This window comes from Bidens hawaiensis, unplaced genomic scaffold (assembly GCF_021521415.1).
Source record: "Bidens hawaiensis isolate Kalapana, Puna unplaced genomic scaffold, B.hawaiensis_p1.1 tig00035926_1, whole genome shotgun sequence".
NCBI classification, from domain to species: Eukaryota; Viridiplantae; Streptophyta; class Magnoliopsida; order Asterales; family Asteraceae; genus Bidens; species Bidens hawaiensis.
In genome coordinates this window covers 112,860-137,500 of record NW_027496258.1, presented here as the reverse complement: position 1 = coordinate 137,500, position 24,641 = coordinate 112,860, and the positions used below count along the sequence as shown (strand labels likewise).

General features: G+C 34.0%; 2 pseudogenes; both read left to right on the top strand.

The window, feature by feature from the left end:
* The first annotated feature begins 10,491 nt into the window (after window positions 1-10,491).
* LOC143587928 (AT-rich interactive domain-containing protein 1-like) lies at window positions 10,492-20,704 on the top strand (annotated as a pseudogene).
* On the top strand, window positions 15,046-16,699 carry LOC143587931 (ubiquitin-conjugating enzyme E2-23 kDa-like; annotated as a pseudogene).
* Window positions 20,705-24,641: the final 3,937 nt, after the last annotated feature.

The window sequence follows — 24,641 nt, the reverse complement described above, 5'->3', positions numbered from 1 at the left end:
ATTCTTCCAATAATTGCGACCGAATCTTTTCAAAAAAGCACGTACAGTACTTTTATGCTTACGAGCTAAAGTTCTAGCACAAGAAAGTCTAAGTATATATTTTACTCGATACAAACTCTTTTTTTTTAAGATCCACTATGATAATGAGAAAGATTTCTATATATACGGCCAAAGCACTCAATAATACCAGAATCTGAGAAATCGGCCCAAATCGCCTTACCAATAGGATGCCCCAATACGTTACAAAATTTTGATTTAGCCATTGATCCAACCAGAGGCATAATTGGAACAATACTATCAAACTTCTTAATAGCATTATCGATTAAAAATGTATTTTCTAGCATTTGACCGCGTACCATTGAAGGCTTTAGTCGCACACTTGAACGATAACCCAGAAAGTCAAGGGAATGGTTGGATAATTGGTTTATTTTTATATAAATCCTTCCTGGGTGAGACCACAGGTAAAAATAAGTTTTCCAGAAATTGACAAAGTAATATTTTCATTTAGTCATCAAAAGAAACGTCCCTTTTGAAGCAATAATTGCTTTTCCTTGATACCTAACATAATGCATGAAAAAATCTTTGAACAACCATAAATTCACTTGAAAAGCCCTGGCAAAGACTTCTGCAAAATGTTCTATTTTTCCGTAGAAATATATTCGTTCAATAAGGGCTCCAGAAGATATTGATCGTAAGTGAGAAGATTGGTTACGGAGAAAGAGGAAGCCAAATTCATATTCACATACATAAGAAGTATATAGGAAGAAGAATAGTCTGTGATTTCTTTTTGAAAAAGAAGAGCTGGATTTCTTTGAATTTGAAGTAATAATACTATCCCAATTATGACACTCTTGAAGAAAGAATCTTAATAAATGCAAAAAGGAAGCATCTTTTATCCAATAGCGAAGAGCCTGAACCAAGAATTCCAGATGAGCTGGGTAAGGTATTAGTATATCTAATACATAATTTAAATGTGAAAAGTTGTCCTCTGAAAAAGAAAATATTTAATGAATTAATCGTAAATTATCGGATTTCACTACCCCTTTCCTTTCTAGGGAAGATATTAATCACAGAGACAATGGAATTTCCATAATGGTTGAAGAAACATCTGACATTACTTGCGAATAAAAACTCTTGTTGTGCCCCAAAATTGGAGTCTGTTTAGAATCATTAACATAAAGAATAAAATGATTTTGTTGATACATTCGAATGATTAAACGTTTCACAATTAGTAAACTGGATTTATTGTCATAACCTGCATTTTCCAACAAAATCGATCCATTTAAACCATGATCATGAGCAAGTACATAAATATACTCCGGAAAGATAAGGAGATATAAGAAGTAGTGAGATCTATGTAGCCCTAAATAGCTTTGGAATTTATCCATTTGAAATTTGATTTAAATTAAATTAAGGGTAGAGGATTTTGGGGGTTATAAATGATACATAGTGCGGTACAGTCAAAACAAGTTATTGTAGTACAAACCGAATAGATACCTTGGATACAGATAAAATTCTCAACAGATTCTCTATCCTATCTTTTTCCTTTGTTTTCGTTATAGGATAACAAGATGATTAGAAATCCTTTACTTTTTTCAACCCAATCGCTCTTTTGATTTTGGAAATTTTTTTATCAATATACTGTTTCTTATACACATACTTCTCCATTATGGAATGGAGGATGGTAATATTTAGGATTCATTAATAAATCAAGAATACATTCCTGGGAGAAAGCCTTCCCGTATTGGGCACTAATATTTTTTAACGTCTAATTAGATCGGGTAATCATTCAAATTAAGAACGGAAGCTCGTTGCTTTTTCTTTCCCTATAATCAAAATGAAATTAATTGAAGCCATTGGGCCTATCCGTTTATTAATTCAACCCAACTTAAAATTGACTTATATTTGCCCCTTTGAATAATTTAAATGAAGGCTTCGTCTTGAGCCGGAAAGAATAAAATATTCTCAGAACTCTTAATTGAAACGACATGCTATATTTTCCATTCATTCCCTTTGAGGATCAGTCGTGGTCTTCCAAAGCCGAGTACTCTACCGTTGAGTTAGCAACCCACATAGAAAAAGGATATGTAGATACAATCAAAATAAACAGAATAAAAAATGATTAAATCAAACCATTAATCTACGTAATCTACGAAAAAATATCCCGAAAAAAGAAATAAATCAAAAGAAAGAAATATAAAAAATGCTGGACTATCCCCTATTTCTAGGTTATCCACTTTTTCAACCATAAATCCAAGTAGCAAAGCTAATCCAACGAACCCATCATTTGAATCAACAGGTAAAAAATCAAACCTAAACCCTATGGGACAGAAATAAATAGAGCTGCCTATCACGATGAATTATATTTGTTCGATACAATATTGTCAATATAAGGTTAATAAAAGAACACGATGGAAAAAATACAAGAACTAAAATTGAAAAAAAGGAAAAAAAGACTTGTGTTGGATTGGCACTGAATATGCATATATACTAAAATTTTAAGTTTAGATGGAGAATAAATAAAGATAAAGTAGAAAAAGGATTTATGCAATCAATAGTGTATTGAATCCATATATAATAAGTCGAATAACGAACTTTGATTCCTTGTTTCTTACTTGGTATTAGAGTTCGAATGAAAATTGCAGGTAATGTCAGAATTTTCTATATTTGTAAGGATCCACCGAATAAGGTTTACTTAGAAAAAGATTTTATAAAAGTAATGATAAATAGATACGAAGATAGCAAGAAAATAAGTAGAGCAAGAAAAAAAAAATAAGGAAATAAAAAAACAAAGTATAGAAAAGATATCCAAAATGATATAGAAATCACTATCTTATCCTTAGTTTTTATTTCCTTAATTTAATTGAATTTCATTGATTAGAGCAAAGTTCCTTAAAAACGTCTAACTTTTTTAAAATATCCTGAACAGTTCCTTTAGGCTGAGCACCTTTTTCAAGGAAATAGAGAATAGCGGGAACGTTTAAATAAGTTTGATTCTTGATAGGATCATAAAAACCCACTTTCCGAAGATCTCTTCCTTATCTTCGGGATCGAACATCAATTGCAACGATTCGATAGACTGCTCATCGGGATAGATGTAGATGAAAAAGACCCCCCCCCCCCGAACCGTATAAGAAGCTTTCTCCTCGTACGGATCGAGAAAAAATTATTAGAAGTTTTGTTTTTGGATAAAATTAGAATAAATAGGAAAGGACTCCATAAAAAAATTAGTCCATAATTTAGCTTTCTTTCTGAAAAAAAATCATTTGTACTCATAACTCAAGTTCAAGAATTCTAAAATATCTTAAAGATATTAATATTTTTATTTTTTGATTGGTCTTTAACCCTCCCTTTTTCGTCTCGTTTAAAATAGATTTGGATTCTGTATTTGGATCCGTGAGACAATTGAAGTGGCGTTTCCTTGTTCTGGGATCCTTTATCTTGGTTTTAAATAATTGGATTTAGACATTACTTCGGTGCTTCTTAACCCTTTCAAAATAGCAGCAACATACCCCTTTTTGTGATTTCTTTCTATCAAAGAATCATACCGATGGTTTATTCGTGCACGATACACCGTGAATCAAAAGTTTTAGACGTTCCAACAAAAAGTTTTGGAATTTCAAATTTGTTTAAACTTTGCTCGAAATCGGATCCTTTCGATTTCTATATTGAAGATATACTTACGAAGTTGTTCCAATTTATTGATTGACATTAACCCTAGATCGTTGCCCCTGAGAAATTAATCAATACTTTCTACTCGAGCTCCATCGCAAACTATTTACATTACAAATTACAACCCCATAAAAAAAGAAGGGTTCTAGTAGAATAGAAAAACGACGTTGAGCCAAGAGAACCTTCATTCCTATATAAAATGGTGGATGTAAGAATAAGAATCCACAACGGATCGTGTCCTTCAAGTCGCACGTTGCTTTCTACCACATCGTTTTAAACGAAGTTTTACCATAACATTCCTCTAATTTCGAACCGATATCGAATTGATTCAATTATGGAATCATGAATGGTCATTGGTTCAGTCGGTACAGAGACATAGTTATTTTTCTTTTCTCTTAGCTACAGCTACATAGATAATCAATATTTTTATGAATCAATATTATCATAAATGTGTGTCAAACGATTTTTGTGGTGAAACGCTTGGTTTGTTTTCATGAACAGGTTGAGAAATATCAATCTTAGGCTCTTCAAAAGTTACTTTCTTTGAAACTTCAGGTTTGAATCCCTTTTTATTTTGATAAAATTCCAGATTGGTAGAATTCGAAGAATCCTCCCTACCGGATGATTTTACAAATTTTATATGTTTAAACTTGTTACCATTTGTATTTTCTTGAACATTCTCAAATTTTGATTTGATAAATCTTTGGTCAAGCTCTGTAACTTTTGACGTGTCGTCTTGAAAGACACTTTCAATCATTTCAGGATTTAGAAGATTCAAAGGAACTTTCTTATTTGAAAACACTTTTGACAATCCTTTTAACTTAAAAATCTTCCCACTTGAAGATTTAGGTTGAGGATTGATGAACCTTGTTAACTCCTCATCAGACACAGAGGGTTTATCTGATTTAGGTACTTTAGGGGAAACCTTAGGAGTTTTTGATGAATAACCCGAAGGCTTTGAACCGTACACTGCTTGTTCGAAGTCCTCGGGTTCACACAAGATGTGATTGTCAGTAGGTATGTTATCGTTTTTGACAATCTCATCTGGTTCAGTCAACTCCTCATTAGAACCGTCCAAATCATTTTTGGTAACACTAATTTACTTGTAATGTGAATCGGTTCTTGAGTTGTTTTAGGTTGTTCAACATTATCAGATTCAACTGTAGGCAATTCTGGACATTGTTTCATATCGGGAATGCTACAGTAATCTCCTTTAAATGGAGGAGGAATCTCGACGTACCGTAAACCCACTTTCCCATTTTTCTTGTGAGAATTATTAACTTCAATAATCTCAGTCAAAAGAAACAAGAAATCTCGAAATTTTCCAAGTTTGTTTTTCAGTTCTAAAATTTCATTTTCTAGGTTTGAAATGTAGGTTCGGAGTTGAAGAATCTCCTTGAAATGTTGTTCAATAACTAATATCTTACATTGAACTTCAGCTTTGAGATCATGATTGCTTTCAGACATATTTTTAATTTTTAATGTAGATTGTTCCAGTAATTTGGATTTCTGTCGATAGCATTCATTGATCATGAAATGATCTTTTGTGAGAGTAGTGTTCTGATGTAAAGCTGATTCAAGTTTGATTTTTAATTCAGCACATTTAGTACACTCAGTCACAATAGCTGAAGATTGAGATACATTAATTGAAACTTTAGGACATACCTCTTCAATTTTTGCCATGTAGGCAAAAGATTCGGTTTGCACAGATGAACTCTAATCAGAATCATTTTTAAAATCTGAGGTGTTGCTTTCTTCAGATACATTATCACTGCTTGCATCTTCAAACTTCTCAACTGGTTCAACAACAGCAAGGTTGGATTGATTTCCCAATAAACGTTGAGACCAGTCTAGACCTTCATTTGCGACGAGAGCTTGAGTGTTGGACGACTTATTCTTGTCACCCTCTGATGAACTCTTCTTACTTTGATCACTTCCCGATGAATTCTTTCCCGGAGTTCTCTCAGCATTGCGTGGACCCAAATACTCCTTTCTTGGTTTATCACACTCTTTGGAAAAGTGGCCAAAGTCCCCACAATTGTAACATTTGACCTTCAGTTTATCAAACCTAACTCGCTTATTAAGAGTAGGAAGGTCTTTTCCCGTTCTTTGCATAAACCTTTTAACCTTTCTGTCAATCATTGCCATGTTCCACTTGAGATCCATCAGCTCAAGGTCAACGGGATCAATCTGGTCATTGTCTTCATCAGTCAACTCACTTGTTGCAATTTTACTACCAACCTGTTGTTCATATGGAGTCATGAATGTACACACAAATGCAAACTGCTGTTCCGCTTCTTGAAGATTTACTTTAGGCAACGAGCTTGAAGCATTTGCATTTGATCCAGAATTAGCACCGGTTGTCATGAAGCATACATTAGGTGAACCATTTACATTAGAAAACTCTTGTGCTTGAGTGAAAAATGCTGTGATTGGAACTGAGCTTGATGAGTTATTTGCCGACATTTCCCCACCATAAAGAGAAGGATTCTGGTTTTGATTATCCTTTAATGAGTTCTGGCCCTTCAAATCAAATTCTCTTTCCTATATCTTGTTAATAATTTGCACGGCAGTGAGTTCTGTGTTACGAAAGAAACCATTTCTTTTAACATAAAAAGGAAAGTAGAATATGATGAGGGCATCACGTTCTTCAGAGTATCAATTTTGTCAACTTCAGTCGGCTCAAGATTCACACTTGACATTTCCACAACAAGATGACTAAACCGATTAATCATCTCCTCCACAGTTTCATTCTTCATTAAAATAAAATTTCTAAACTAAAATTTTACGAGAGTCTTCTTACTCTCGAGCGTATTTCCCAAGCTTCTAGTCTTCAGGGTTGTAAATAGAGATGCACAAATCTTAATAGTGCTATACTGGTGAAAGATTTGCTCGGGCAAAGCCATTGTGAGAGTTGAATAGGCTTTTGTCTCACTTTCAAAATCTTTGATTTCTTATGCTTCATAGTGCTTAAATTCCTTTGGAGTCCAACCAAGATTGTCACTTCCTACAAGAGGTGCTGCATAAACATCATCGAAAAACCGGACACTGCTTGGATGTACTGATCCCAAATGAGCACGAAACCTCGGTTCCCACCGCGCAAAATCTGATAGATTTAGAAGTTTAGGACACTTGTTATAATTACCAATCTCGTTGTCCATTGTCAGCATTTGTTGCATTAGAGCATTTTGGGATGCTAATGCATAGTACGAAGCATTCTGAAAAGCCATGAGATACCAAGTTTTGAAAATTCAGGGACTAACTTGTCAAATTTAAAACTTATGGTTACTGTTCAAACAAATCAGAATAATAACGAATGTGAGGTACAACGAGTAATGAATGTGAGATATTCGTTAATGATTCAATTGAATATGTGAATAAGCGAGTGGAAGGTTTGGCGAATGAGTTGAACGAATGATGAATGTGATTAGCGAATGTGAGATTTAGCGAATGTAAATTTTAACGAATCAGATGAAATTAATATGAAGTTAACGAATGATCTGTTACAAATAACGAACGACTGTTAACGAATCAATCTTCAACAGTTAACGAATCAGTCATCATGTTAACGAATCAGTCATCATATTCAAAAACTTACAGATCTCAGTCCGTACTTGTTCAAAATCCTTGAAACCTATATCAAAGGATACGTAAATCAATTCCGAACCTCACTAAGTCAGTCCGTAATCACAACCATTACAATCCAGATCTCAATTTTCCAAATAACCAAATGCCATTATTATTTGATTCAAACTTCAATTCACTTATCAATTCAATCATACACTTATCCAATTCATCTCAATCTTAACTCAGACATCCATATCCTAACTCAATTACCTTAGATATATTCAGAATTACAGTTATCCAGTTCAATTACTATATCTTATGATACTCTGTTTATCCTAAATGTACACGAATTTCAATTCATGTCAATTCATACTCCAATTGACTCAATGATGGACGAATTAATACACTTAAACAACGAATTACAGATCAAATGGCTCTGATACCACTTGAATGAGCATGTTCGGGTCTAGATCTTAGGATGACATCGTGTTATTCGTCTATTATGTATACGATTAGTCGGATTACGTTATGTGTGTGTACTGTGTGTGTTGAGAGTGAATTTGGACAGAGTAACGACACATGAGAGAGAATAATAAGAACTATATCATTGATCGTTAAGTTACAGAGTATATATAGAGGATGACCTTATTCGTTAAGAGAACCTTAACGAATGAGTCATTCGTTAACGAATAACTAACTTATTCGTTATACATTGCATATACCGAATAGCCCTTCATTCGTTATGTTCCATTCGTTAAGCAGGGTTAACGAATAGAAGCTTACATTAGAACGAATGTGACACATTCGTTACAAGGTAACGAATGTGCCTTACAATTAAGGTGAATGGGCAGATACAATTACCAAAATACCTTTACATTAAACCATAATATAATAATAAACAAATAAAGACCAAGACGTACAAAACATGTATCAACATTATTAATTGCCAATCACTTTAATGGCTCATATGCACTCAAAGGTGAGAAATTAGTTAAATATTTAGATACAGTAAAGGATCTTGCAGGATCCTTCGATTATTTTTCTATTACGCAGGTACCAAGAGAAGAAAATGTTGGGGCAGATGCCTTAGCAAACTAGCTTCAGCTTTGAAGCTCCCAGAGAACATAAAAATCCCTATCATCCATATTTTATCCCCTGCAATTGAGGAATGCCAAGCAATGAAAATAGATAGGAGAAAAGAAGAGAACCCCAAAGCTTACAAAGCCAAGGTATCACAATATACTATTGTACATAATATGCTATATAAGAAATCCCTTGCAGGTCCATATTTAAGACGCATCGAAGGATCCGAGATCCAAGAAGTGCTGAAGGATTTCCATGAATGAGATTGTGGCAACCATATAGGGGGGAGAGCATTATTCTCCAGGATATTAAAAACCGGATACTTCTGGCCTAATATGAAAAAGGATGCTATGGAGTACTCCAGGAAATGCGATGCTTGTTAGAGACAAGGCAACATTCTACATCAGCCGGGAGAACCCTTATATCCTATCGTCTCTTCATGGCCAATCATGAAATGGGAAATGGATATAGTAGGTAAACTCCTTACAGCTCCAGGGGGAAAGTCTTCATGTTAGCAATGACAGACTATTTCTCTATATGGATTGAAGCTGAGGCTTTTCCTCAAGTTAGGGAAAAGGAAGTTATATCCTTTATCAAACTTAACATTATTACTAGATTTGGAATCCCTTCTGAAATTATTTGTGATAATGGTTCCCAATTTATTGGGAAAAGAACTACTAACTTTTTGACAGCTGGGGAATCAAGATGATCACTTCAACACCAGTCCATCCACAAGCAAATGGCCAAGCAGAATCAAGCAACAAAATCATCATCAACAACCTGAAGAAAAAGCTTGAAGCAAAGAAAGGCAAATGGGCTGAAGAACTACCCTATGTGCTTTGGGCAGATAGGACGACTCCAAAGAATGCCACAGGACAGATGCCGTTCTTATCACAATATACTATTGTATATAATATGCTATATAAGAAATCCCTTGCAAGTCCATATTTAAGATGCATCGAAGGATCCAAGATCCAAGAAGTGCGGAAGGATTTCCATGAAGGAGATTGTGGCAACCATACAGGGGGCAGAGCATTATTCTCCAGGATACTAAGAATCGGATACTTCTGACTAACTATGAAGGATGCTATGGAGTACTCCAGGAAATGCGATGCTTGTCAGAGACATGGCAACATTCTACATCAGCCGGCAGAACCCTTATATCCCATCGTCTCTTCATGGCCATTCATGAAATGGGGAATGGATTTAGTGGGTAAACTCCCTACATCTCTAGGGGAAAGTCTTTATGTTAGCAATGACAGACTATTTCTCTATATGGATCGAAGCTGAGGCTTTTCCTCAAGTTAGGGAAAAGGAAGTTATATCCTTTATCAAACGTAACATTATTACTAGATTTGGAATCCCTTCTGAAATTATTTGTGATAATGGTTCCCAATTTATTGGGAAAAGAACTACTAACTTTTTGACAGCTGGGGAATCAAGATGATCACTTCAACACCAGTCCATCCACAAGAAAATGGCCAAGCAGCAACAAAATCATCATCAACAACCTGAAGAAAAAGCTTGAAGCGAAGAAAGGCAAATGGGCTGAAGAACTACCCTATGTGCTTTGGGCAGATAGGACGACTCCAAAGAATGCTACAGGACAGACGTCGTTCTCATTAGTCTTTGGAGCTGAGGCAGTGATCCCTACTGAAATGGTGTATCCAATAGCTAGAACAAGCATCCGTGATCCTCTGACAAACAACGAGAATCTTATCCAAGATCTAGATACTGTGGAAGATCTTAGAGATCAAGTAAGATTCAGGATGGCAGCCTACCAACAAAAGATGGCTGGCGCATACAACAAGAATATCAGAATTAGAAGATTTGAAGTTGGAGATTTAGTTCTCCGAAAGGCGTTCCAAAATACAAGTAATCCCGCTGACATGAAGTTAGCACCCAAATGGGAAAGTCCTTATTTAATTGAAGCTCTTCATGATCTTTGGCGATGCAAGGCTGGAGCTCTTCATGGGCTTCTTCTCAGAGGAACGAGATGAAATGAGGCTGTCAACATCCTCTAACTGGAACTGACCTAGCAGATTCTTACAAGGCTTGGATGATGACTTCTGTGCACCTGCCCGAAAAAAGATAAGCCCTTTACAATCTATTGTTTTTCCTTATTTTTATAGAGTTTATGATTAAGAAATAAATTCTAACTTACTGGACATGGTTTCTAAAGAGCTTGCAGTTTTCTTGGCTAAATCACACAATTCTTCACCAACAATCTTGAAGGTTCGGTCGAAAGGATCCAAAGTTAGAAACGCCTTTGCCTTCTTAACACCATCTGGGTCGGCGAAGGATCTGAAAAGTTGGACACTGCACAAGAAACAACAAACCAATAGTCAGCCAATCAATAATATTGGGGGTCACGTATCCTCTGGATCCACTATCCTACCCCTCAGGATCCAGCGAGTTGGTAAAGAATTCCCATTTGGAATACTGTCTCTGAAGACGAAGAAGAATTGATTCTTCCAACTTTGATCGCTTTTGGCAGTCCTATTGACCAGAAGAGGCTGAAAGGGTTTGCTCTTAAAGAGGAATCTGCTAGAACCATGGGTTACAAGGCTATACAGGTAAGAAAGGGCTAGGAGAGTGAAGTCAAGGTCTTGTTCCACAATCAGTCTTTCGATGGTGTATAAGGTCCTCCACATCATCGGCATAGCCTGAATATAGCTAATACCGGTGAAGGAGAAGAAGGTAGTCGTAAGATCAGGGAACGGATACGAGAAGCCAAGAAGGAATGGAAGGGCTGGAAAACAAACCCAGTCACTAAAGATATGGTCACTTCTAACATGAGGGACATAGGGCCTAAAAACGGTTCCTTCGAGAAAGAAAGCGGATATGCTCTTTGAGAAGATCTTGGGACCTAAGTTCAGAAACCACTTCCCTAGGGTTCAAGCAATAGAAGGCTTTCAAGTTTTTCTTCAGCATATTGGAAAAACGAAATATAATGAAAGAAAAATTTGAGAGAAGAAAGCGGAATATATGAGAATTATAGTCACCGGAGTATAACTTCGAATATAATAAAGGAGAAGTTATAAGGGTTGAAGACCTATTTACTAGGGATAATGATACAAGGGGTGGCCAATGATCACGTCTAATCCTAATCGACGGTTACGGCACGGCTTTCTTGGGATAAACATGACAGCTGTTCCCCATTCACACCTATCATGTTTGGGGGCAATTGTTGGGACCAGGATCTTTGATCCTCGAAGATCAATCACCTATGGCGACTGTTTCTAGGACTAAGGATCCTCAGTGGTTTAAGGATCCTCAACAGTCAATTTCAGTTTTATTCTAATCTATTTTTTGCAGATAAAACACGTGCTTACTGGAAAATCCTATTCTTGCGGATGAGATATTTACCTGGTCTTCCATTTTCGTCCATGCTCCAAAACGGTCAAGCTGAAAGAGTAAATAAACATGGCCGAGATTATAGCAATAAGTAGTTACTAGCCATTGTATTTCATTATATATATACATTGAGTGATAGCTGATCACAACACACAACACTTTTAGCACTGAGAGTTCATAGCAAACACTCGTATTCATGATCAGCTATTATTCCACCATTCGTAATCTTTTTAAGTTCAATATAATTGGTAGTGATAGTTTTCACTACCCGAGGTTTTTGTGTCAGCGGGATACTAGTTACTAAGGGCTTTTCCTCGTATAAATCTTTGTGTTCATCGTCTATAACTGTTACTTTGATCGCATTAATTCATACTAGCACCAATCCTCACATACGAATTTGGTTCATTGATCCTTAGCCCGATTTTTAACCAAAACAGTTAGAATGAGAAATAATTTATAGAACTTAGATAATTTTCATATTTTACCCAAATAGTTGCGACTCGATTTAAAATCTCGGTAGTTTGTTAAATGAACGAAATAATAAAACAAGAGAACAAACGAATGATAGACGTAAATCCCGTGCATATTATATTAACGATGAACATTAAACATGAATATAATGAGATGAAGAAACGGTTTGTTTTAATGAATACGATGTCACATTAAACACATGAACGAAACTTGAGATTAAGTGACATTAATATCTATATATGTTCATAAACAACACTGAAAAATTAAAATGGGTCGGGTTTTCGGGTTTGAAAAGTAACGAATGTTACATTTTGGTTTTTTTACTTTTTTTATTTTTGTGTTTTTTTTTGGTAATTTTTGGGTTTTTTGTGTTCCAAAATGGTTTTCATGGTTCTCAATTCCCAAAAATTTCTCACATTATCCTGATCCTATATATAAATATATATACACATATTATAATTTGTTTTAAAACAAAGCCTACTAAATTATTTCTTGGTTTAATGGAAAGAGTGCTAATATGTGGAACCAAAGATCTTGGGTTCGATTCACATTAGTGGGTTCGTATTGGGCTTAGAAAATTCAACCCGATTAATAGAATTGCCAAATTATTTATCACATAATTAAAAAAGTGATTTTAGAGGTTTTTTGCAAGTCCTGGCCCCAAACTTTTAGGGGATTCTCGGAGACGACACTGGTCTTACCGTTGAATGTATATATCTACATTTGGAATCCATATATTATATCATATAGAATATATCGAATTTTATCATACCTTATATTACCGGGTTTTATTACAGGTATTTTAGGGTTTGTATACAAGACTTGTCTAATGGGCTATTACACGTTACTTATTGGACAAGTGTTAGCCAATAAGTAATATGATCAAGTCACAGATACGATCTAGTGACAAGTACCTTTCGGTAATTTGTAAGTAGGGAGATGTAAAAACAACTTAATGCCATAACTGTAAAAAAGTGTCATCTATAAATGAATGTACTCACTAGTACTTCTTGTTGATCAAATATTTTTAAATATATTTCAGGTGACTTATTATAGATATATGGATGATGTACGCGGGCTTTCAACTTAGTTAAATGGTTAGTCACCATAATAAAGAAATATGTTTTATTAATTAGGGTTCATCCCTATAATGTAAGAATAAATATATGTATTTATATATGATCATCATTATCATTTATATAATAATAGATTAAAATAATTAAATTATACCTTATTATTATATTACCTAGGTTATTGTTGATTGACCATATTACATTTACTTGCTATTCAAAACGAAAGCACATATCAAAATACACACTATTGTACATATGCATTACAAAAAGTTGATGTATTGCATATATGCACTACAACAAGTTTTTATTATTATTATTATTATTTTTATATTTTTATATGGTGAAGAATAACAACATAAGAAGGATGAAAGAAAAAGTATTTACAAATATCTTTTTAATTAAATTAAAAATATTTCTTTATTATTTTTCTAGTTCTCTCTTGGTTCTTTCCCTATATATATATATGATAATTTAAAGTTCATAAAACTCAACAAGGTTCTTAAATTATCTCTCATATATATATATATATATATATATATATATATATATATATATATAATTTTTTTTAAGATAAAAGCCTGCTAAATTATTTTTTGGTGCAACGGAAAGAGTGCTAGGATATGGAATCGACGATCAGGTGTTCAATTCACATTAGTGGTTTTCTTTTTGTTGTAGGTATAAACTTTCTTTTATGTTTTATAAGGGTCATTTTAATAACTTTATTTTAATAACTTTATTATTATTATTATTATTATTGGTATCGTTATTATTATTATTATTATTATTATTATTATGCTTTGGTCCATATTTGGGTTTTGAAATTCAACCTGATTGATAGAATTGCCAAATTATTTATCATGTAATTAAAAACATAATTTAAGAGGTTTTTTTTTACTCCTTCTTGGCCCGAAATTTTAACGGATTCTCGAAGATGACCTAGGTGTAACTGTTGAATGTATATATCTACATTTGTAATCTGCATATCATATCATATAGAATATGTCGAATAATATCATACCTTATATTGTCGGGTTTTACGGTCTTAACCTCATCTTTAAATTCAAACTTGATGACATGTAAGACGGTTAAAGTATTAATTTTCAACGCAACTTATTTTTGTTATTTATACCAACATATATATTATTAACACATTTTAACTTATTGTTATCTTAATCAATTTATGATTAATTTATGATTTTATTTTCTTTACATCCAAATGTATTTTTCATAAAAAAGTTCAACGAAAATAGAAAAAAATAGTCTTCTATTTTATTTAGGCAAATTGAATATAAATAATCCGATCTTTTGTATATTGGCTGATAATAATCCCACCTTTAGAAATCACTATCAACAAACGGTCCAACCTTTCAACTATTTTTTCTCGGTGGTCCTCCATTAGAAAACATTTAACGCTGTTACGTTTGTTTCTGAGTTTTAAACCGATGTTTTAGGCCTTTTGATCGGATAAAGGATACGAGTCAACTGATGTAAAACTTATCTCGAAAAGATATAGTTGACAAGGATACGAGTCAACGGTCCAACCTTCAACTATTTTTGTCTCAACTGATGTTTTAAGGCTTTATTTAAAGATATAATTTTACAAAAAGATTCTAATCATTTCCATACTTAACACTTTTCAAAACAGAAACCATTGTTTTCTTTAAAAAAAAATAGTAAAATAAAAGAATTAAATAAAATAGTTGACAAGTTATGTGCTTTCCCATTTATGAAGGCCTACATATATCTCCTGCTTTTATACACATTTTTCACTCGAATATTTTTCAAAAATTCTAAGAAATTCACATAAATTTGTAAGAAAATTATGTCTTCTCCAATGAGACGTAGGGAGTCAGACCTCACGAAACTGTTAGTTGTCTACTTCTATTTTTTAAAATCAAAATTACAATTGTTAGAATTGTTTCTTCTTCATTATTTTCTTAAATTGTTTTTTTTCTTACTTAATTAATTTTAATTTCAGATTTATGAAAGACTACGAAGTCGAACTGATTGAGGATGGAATTAAAAAGTTTAATGTGCTTATGAAGGGACCTCCTAACAGTAAATTCTCTAAACTACAAATTAACTTTTTGTTTCTTGTTTGATTCAAAAGTGGGATGCTTGGTTATGTTTATATTCAAAAATGGTAATCATCGGTTTAAATGCACATCCAAACATCCCTCTAATCGCAATTATTGTGAATTAATGAATGTATCATACATATTTAATTTACTGAACTTTGTGATAATATTTACTTTTATGATCATACGGAACTTGTTTTTTTTTTTTATCACTAGAAAGATTTATCATAATTATGATTTTTTTCAATCTTAATTGTTATACAATATTATCTTGATTTAATTTTAAATCGGTTAAATGTGTATCTAGTTTTGGAGATTGGTTTCAATGATTAATCATTGAATCGAGTCCTCGAAAATCCTCACCGTTACTTCTCAAAGTAAATGCACATTGTCAGAATGAGCGCGTGATATTTTCGGTTGTGTTTTTATTAATTAATTTGTTTATATTTTTCGTATCATGATCCAAATGTGGTAAAGAATAGAAAGATTTATGAACGGATCGATTTGGGATATATTCATATCTATGTGACAAATGCTATACTTAAAATCTACATTATTATTACAGCTGTTATGGCTTTTATAACTATACTCATGGTATTAATATTTGTAAATAGTTTTTTATTTTCGGTTTTAACTTTCGATGAATACAAATGCTGCAGGTCCTTACAGTGGAGGTCACTGGAAGCTCCAAGCTTCCAGAGAATTACCCGTACTCGTCGCCTTCAGTTGGTTTTGTTAACAAGATTTACCACCCAAACATTGATGAACGGTAAGTCCTTTCTTTTCCCTTTCATGCAATCATGAGACATTAATTTATTAATGAAATTAAAATATGACATTTAACTTTATAAACATTTTTTAGGTCCGGAACAGTTTGTTTAGACGTGCTGGAGTCCAATATTTGGTAAGATGGTTAATTATAGAAAATACATTGTTTCTTAATGATGCTATATTGTTTAAGGATAATAGTTTGGTTTTGTAGACCCTTTTTATTTTTTTACCAAACGACAACTTTCATTAAAAATGGCAAACTAGCAAGATGCTAAAGCTACTTTCGTTTTTATTTTTTGTAGACTTGGTTCATGTGTTCGAAATTTTCCTGCCGCAACTCTTGATTTACCCGAATCCTTATGACCCATTAAACGAAGAAGCTGCTAATCTTATGTTAAGCGGTGAGATAGCCACATATGAACAAAGAGTTAGAGGTATGCCATTCTTATTTTATATATTTGTAAATAATCAGAACTAATATTGTACTGCGAAAGATACACAAATCCGGAGGATGTGGGTGTGGTTAACCCTGAGGAAACAAGCGATGGTGAGGTTAGTGAAGATGAAGCGGATTCTGCAGATGAAGCAATGAATACGGGCCCTGTTGACCCATTGAAGAAACACTAAGTGACCCCGGGCAGATTATGGGTAATCTGGGGGCTAAGTAATGTTTCCCACGAAGGTTAGGTCCAGCAGAGTAAGTTGTACTTCAAGGAACCTGCAAAACAGACACCGTAAGCTCGTCACTGAGAAGGGGGGGGGTTCCTCCTTGTGACCACCCTCCGGCGTGAGAATCAGTCTATATTGCTCTTTAAATATAAAAGTATATGAATACTATTAGAGCAATTATCAAGTAAGTTATACGAGATAGTAGATGATGAAATGATAATACCATTTGCTGTCTTTTATAGCCGAAGGTGGGTTTCCAAGGGGTTTAGCCGGCCCAACACGCTACCAACTGTAACCTATGCACGTGCCCTACCTGTGAGTGGTGGATAGGTAGCGGCTGACACAGAGCAGGCGTGCCGTGCACTCTTCGTCTTCTACCAACTGCAGGCTAGGCACGTGGTCTGGCAGGAGTTGGTGGGCAGGCGGCGGCTATTGGTCACAGTGCTGTGGCGTGCTGTCTGCCACGCTGCTGTCAGTGAGCTGTCGCATTCTTGGTCAGATCTTTTGTCTTTACCTCGTCAGGTATCACGCAAAAGATCCTCCATCATACAGACTGGCCCATTTTGGCGGGAGTTTTCCCCCTCCCGCCTCTGCTCATTCTTTCAGGTGACACTGAATATTTGTAAGTGTTAAGCCTTATGCGTGTAGCTATGCTGTGCGGGTAGCCTTCCCTGATGGCTTGTATCCGCAACTGCGGGAACAGGCGGGTTACTTTACCATTGGGAGGCTTTTCCCTGCGTATGCAGCTTGCATACTGCGCGTAGGCTTCTCTGAGCATGGTGGGTCCTGCGGGAGTAGATGGTCTTTGCGCAGACATCCCTGTTCAAGGTGAGTCATGCGGGACCAACTGAGCCCTGCTGGGACCTACCTCTTCACCCATAGCTAGCCCGTTTGATCGGGTTAGCTCCTATGGTTTGTACAAAGGCCATAGTGACTGTAGCTGCATGAATCATATTACTGATGAAGATATATTGAAATTACAAGTTTAGTAATAAAGATTGTTTGAAAACTTTATGGTTTTATTTCAGTTGTTTCTTTTGCTTTTGCTATTAATAAGTTGGGTATGAGTGGTTTTTGAAAACTCTTAAGGATAAAGATTTAGTTAGCGAATCATCGTATTTTTTTTGGATGTTGAGATGAAAGATTACAAGGAGTTTGTGGAGAGTGAGCTGGATGTTAAAGGTTCACAGAGTTATGTCGGGTCGGTTGAAGGATTAGGTGTTAAAGATGGTTTGCTTATTGAGTCGGGTACTAAAGAAGAAATCGAGTTGAGTCGAAAGAGGAAACGAGAACGTTATTTGCCAATGTTGGATTGGGTTAAACGCGTGTCAAAAGACCCATGTGATCTTGCTATTGGTTCGTTGCATGAAAGGTCAAAATGGAAGATTTATGGAGGTGAACATGTGTGGAAGCAGGTTCTTTCGGCTCGAGAGGCAACGCTTTTGCAGACTAATGTTGACCCAAAGGCCAAACATAAGTGGCAGGTATTTTCAGTTATCTTTTTTCAATAGCTTATATATGAATCTTGTTATCTGAATTACTAAAACTTTATGTTCTTGATGTGCTAGATACTAAGTTGATTACTTTATGCTTATATATTGTTTCTTAATGTGCACTTGCGTTTAGTTTGGACTTTATATGTTTAGATTATTTGGTCATTGTATGTTCACATGAGAAATTCAGATTTTTAATTTTCTGTAGACATAAGTATTCACATCTCAAATATGATTTTAATCTATGCAGTCAATATCGATGGGATATCAGTTATCGGCCCCCATGTGAAATATTGGTCAGAACATCTGCACCGATAATATCGCTGTTATTGACCGGTATATCATCGATTTTGGACATCAGTGTTTTATGTCTTAATTCTCAAATTTTATTGTTTAATGTTTGTGTTTTAAGTCTAAATTTGTTAATGGTAGAATAGTATATTGAATTGCCAGTGTTAAATTGCTATATATATTAATTCTACATGATATTAAAATTACCGATATCCCACCGTGATAACTGATATCTCAGACATCGGTCCTTGACCGATATCTAATATTTTTTCGCATGCACTGCATAGATTTAATGTGATAGTCTAATTTATTTAGTTAAATAATTTAAGAGGCTTTAGGAATTCAGATACACTTTGGTGACTCTTGACCCATTTTTTTTGGTCTTTTTAAAACTTTTCTAGTTTTAATCAGTTGATAAGAAAAGAAAATATAATCAAACTTGACCATTTCGACTTGAATTGTCTTTTAACTTGTTTATTTATGTACGGGTTGAGTTACAACTTTACGCTGTTTCGTTTGACTTGTATGCATTACATTTACATGTCAACAAATGGGTTTCATGAAAGGGTTTCTTATAATATTTTTAGTTTTTAATTGGAAAAAAAGAAAGATTATTGTTTCATATTTTATTAGGTACTCCCTTTTTTCTGAACTGTATAGTCTACATTTAAATTTATAGTGCTCAGTGACTTAACATAAATAATAAACTTGTTGAATATTACTACAGGAAAAGTACCGATCAAAACTTAAAAAATTTTAACGTCAGTGTTGAAAATAAACAGTGCAACTAATATGCTTAATGTTGAAAATTGAGAAACTGCTCTAATAGTGATGTGTAGAAAACATTATCCGTAATGCTCTAGGTAGTTTTCTTTAGATCCAGAACCAAACCTAAACTGGGAAGAATAACATTACCTTATGTATTCGGTTAGTTTCATCTAGGACTAGATCTGGTATTAAAGTTCTGAAACTGATTCGATTTAGTCAATGGCATATATTGAGAAATCAATTTTTTGTCTGAACTAAACTGTGTATAGTGATGGATATTGCTATCCGGTGTAATGTACAGCTTCTTAAAATCCGCCAAAACCACCCGAACAGTCCAAACCGAGCTAAGTTGGTCGGTTTGGCTGGGTTTGGAGTGAACCATTCGTTTTACGTATTGAAAAACCAGATTTCATGATTTGGTTTACAGGTTTAGAACTCTCCAGGTAAGCCAAACCAACCAAGATATTAAAAATTATCTTTTAAATCCTTTTTTATATAATTATTAAATAAAAGCACAAAAAATTTTCAAGCATTGGGATATAAAAACTATTATTTGTATAAGTAATCTTTATTACAGTACCTATAGATTATAAATTTAACTGAATTTATGCTATAATATTTTTACCTTTTTTTAAAATCCTTTTAATTCTACAGTTTCATTGAATTTAGAAGATTTAAGTGTGACTTGTGACATATATAAAACACTGGCCCAAACCGGCAAACCACCAAATACTAGTCGAAGTACCCGAGTGGACCGAACAGACTTATGAACCCGACACCAAATGGCTCGGGACCCCAGTTTGGCCTCTAGATAAAAGCGAACCGAGAAGTAGTTTAATCGAGCTTGAAAGAATCGGGAAAGGAAGGCAAGATTCGTGTGGTTGCCAGTTTCCGGGGTCGTTAGAATGCGTGTGGTTTCATGTCTCCGAAAAACAAAACCGGGTCAAACATGAAGTGGGGTCTGCTTTTTATAAATGGAAGTTTGATGATATGGGTGAGAGTGTTGCTCTTAATTGGAAACGTAATGATGAAAAACTGTTTGAGCATATAATAAAGTCAAACCCTCCGTCTGCGGGTATAACCTTTTGGGACGATCTAACGAGCTATTCAAGCACAAAAGCAAGAAGGATTTGGTTAGTTACTATTTCAATGGGTATGCTAACAGGCGTAGGGCCACCAGAACCGATCGATCCAAGCAACATTGATAGTGACGATGATGAGGTTGACAAAGTTGGAAATGAGGTGAGCAGCAATGATTCTGAATCCATCTTTTGTTCTCCGAAGAAGGCGCATTTAAACGGTAGATGATGCTGTTCGAGTTTGTTTCGTGTATGTTGCTTGTTTTTTCATGTTTCTATGCGGTTTTGTTAACGAGATTGTTGCCTCGAAGTTTGACCAGAAACGAGGAAATACTAGGGTTAAGTGTTTCGAAAGTTTTATGTTATGAATGTACATGGAGAAGATAATGCTGGTTTTGTTGCTTTTGGTTGGTTTGATAATCACACCATCTTAGCAGCATTTGTGTCACACCACAACCTACGGTGGAATATGCCAGGGTGCGACATAATTGTATCATAGCTTAAAAGACACTAAGTAAATACACGTGTCAATATCTGAATTATTTATTTCATATAATCCAAACACGTAAAGAACAAACATTATTTCAAAAGAAATTACAACTAAAAATAATAGAAACAACGTTCATCTTTATTCATCATGCATCCTAAGGTTCAACTACTCTTTAATCCCTTGATTCTTCATCCAATATAGCTATCTGCGCCATGCGGGAAAATACATAGTTTGTCAACATAAAGTTGAGCAATTAATCACAGTTTTTGAATACATATAATATAAAAATGACAATTCCTTGCGATAATATGAAATACTATAACTAGCATAACAACAATATAACAATAATATAAAAGTTGTCTTTTCACTCGAATCACCTGGATAACGAGCTACTCCGACGGCGTATAATCATACTAATGAGGATGAGGATGAGGCACCAACCACCAAAACATAAAAATAAACACATAGTCACATTTGCACGTATAACTAATTGAGCAATATCATATAATGCAAATAGTATAATTATAGTGAAAAATTGATTAACGCATAACGCCCCCAAAATATAAAATGGTAAAAAGGGGATGTGAATTACTTACTTTTAACGAGTGAGTTAGTGAGGATGAGATAATATATTAAAAAGAAAATAAGGATGAACACGTTCAAGTATTCGAGATACGTCAATAATGATGCCCTAATTGTTAATGATAGTATAATTAATAAATGAGAAAAAGAATTAATAAGACATAACGATTTAATTTTTGATGGGATATTATTAGTTTCAATGTCATTAATTTGATCAATCGGTTTGAAAGACTTGGCGTCTTTTAGGGTTTTAAAACATTATATTTATTATTGTTACTATTTATTATTATTATTATTATTATTATTATTATTATTATTATTATTATTATTATAACTATTAATGTTAATATTATTATTTAGTAACTGATATAAGTAAATATATTATTATTTTATCCATGCTCATATTTTCAAGTAAATAGATTTTAAATAAATAACAGCCGATCTTAAGTATTAATAACATTATATATATATATATAAATGAAACATTAATTAATAAAATTTCATATATATAAATATATATATATAACATAAGAGAATTTATTCGGACCTTTAAACTAGATCGATTTAGCACTACAAATAAATTAATAAATAAATAAATATGAGTAAATAAATAAATAAAATAATAATTGGTTTATAGTATTATATGTATATATATATATATATATATATATGTATGTTTATGCGTATATACGTATACATACTTTTGACGCAAAGCCATGGCCAAAATAACATTTTCAAGGTTCGGTTTCACTAAAATATCATTTAACTAATATTATATATACATAATATACATAGAAAAGCATTTAAAATAAGTCTTTAAAGAAAATACTTAAAACCGGGCCTGGGGAGGCTCGAACCCGCGCCCATGCCGGTTCTGGCATCTACACAAACACACAAACCACCAGGCCAAACTGCTTATTCGTTAACCAGATGAAAACAATTAAATAAATAAATCAGTTCAGTTGTTCATACCCATTCACGTAAACCCTAGTTCTTAAATCGCGTTACTGGTTAATTGTTGATTCGAATTGAGTTAGGGTTAATGTGTCACACCCCGACCAATGAAGGCGGAAACGTCGAGGCGCGAAATGATTGCTCATTGCACAATGACACTATAAAGTTACAATATGTAACGATTCCGCCAAATTCAGGTATACCCTAGCCGGAATATACTATTTACGTGTTATTCAATACTGAATATATGAATTATAATGTGTTTATACGAGTATATAAGATTCACAGTACGAATTATACTCGAATGAACAATTAGTCGTATTAGAATTACGATTAACCGATGAACGGTTATTGAAACCCGAATGAATCGGGGATTACGTCATAGATGAAATATATGATGTTTAGTAAGGTTTACGAAGTATTAAGGCTTCGGGATAAATGAATTATAGCACAGAAAAAGGATTTCGATTTATTAATACGTCGGTACGTTAAACGAAACCTTTAACATCAAACCAAGCAAGAGACGATCGATCAAGCCGAAAAAGATGCACAATGACCGACAATATGATGTGTTGAGTCAATAAATGTCATGGTTTAAGTTTTTAAAGATTTTAAATCGGTTTTATATAAATTTTACTTTTAAGCCGAAAAACGACCGTTTTAGCCTCGTTTTAAGCCGAATTAAGCGTTTAACCGAAAAACGAACTGAACCAGATTATCCACAACGTTATCTGGATTACACAATCCAAATGTGTGGCCATGGTTGGAGTTGTGGGCCCCCTCCCCACCTTACTATGGACCGATCGGTCCATAGCCTCACCCATACACATTTCATTTTTCTTTTTTCTAACTCTCCAACTCCAAAACCCTTTCAACCCTTTACATATTCATCCAAAATCTTTGATTTCTAACAAGATTCTCAAGGTATAAACTTGGTTTTAATGGTTGATTCATAGTTTTAATTCCATAATCTTGAGAAAATGAGGTTTCAAATGAAAAATGGGTGAAAACCCGAGATGAAACCGATTCTTGGAGGATCAAGTGATGTATACAAGTTATACAAAGGATCTTGGTCCAAGAAAGTAGTTAAAAGAGTCAAAAAAACGATTTTTTACGGTCAAAATCTTTGTTTTGATGTTTTAATCGAAACCATGAAAGAAATGGCTTGATTGTGGGTATAACTTGTTTGGTGTGGTGTTTTTGTGCTTGTAAGTGTTGTATCTAGTGGCTAGCAAAGGCTAGAAACCAAGATCTTTGCGATCTAACGCTAGAAAACACAAGATAGTTCGGTTTTCGTATGATTTAGATAATTTGGACAGATTGTGATAGACCTAGAGTTGGGTCACGAAATTTCGCAGAGATGATCTACACATGAAAATATGAGATCTGTGAATTTTTGGTAATTTTTGGATAAAGGATGAATATTTGGTGAATTTAATGCTCGGTTTTGGCCAAAAATGGTGAAAAATAGCTAAACATCATGAAAAATTCTGTAAAATTTAAGATAAGCTTTTTATAAGATATAAAAGTCACACACAAAATTTCAGGTTCATTGGAGAAGTCTAAGTAGGGTTTTCGGTAAAACAAGTTCTAGGGATTTCTAGCTCGGTTTTGGTAAAAATGGTATGAAAAATGAGTTTTTGGTTCTGTAAAAATTACAGGGAACTATGTGGGTGACAGGGGTCATCCCAGAAAAATTTGGGATTTTTCGAAGGTCGTTTGGTATTTTCGACATATTTGGTGTTTAAATGACGTTTAAAAATGGTTAAATAAATTTTAGATATAAAAATTAATTCTGGAAAAATTTTATAAAATTCCTTACTGTCAAAATATGGTTTGTACAAAATTTCAAGGTCCGAGACTAAATGGATATTTATTTGTGCTAAATGGAACTTAAAAACAAACTTTTAAAGCTTAAAACGTGTAAACCGACAAAGTTCGCCTAAGCGAGCTGACTGGTGCATAAAAACCTTAAAAATGGACTATTTTCATGAAACTAAGTTAATCAAGTAAAAATAAATCATCCGAAAATAATTCGGATGATTTGGGTAATTTTACCCGATTTAACCGTTTCCGGTGTATTAAAGACGGAAACGGGCCCCGCGACCAAACGGGGTGTCTAACCGAGCTCTAATTTCACCACTTTAATGAAAATATCAATAACAACTATTTTCGGGTCGTGTGTGGTCAAACTCATTTTTGAAAACATAAAGACGGATAACCGTGCTAGGCACGCAAAACGA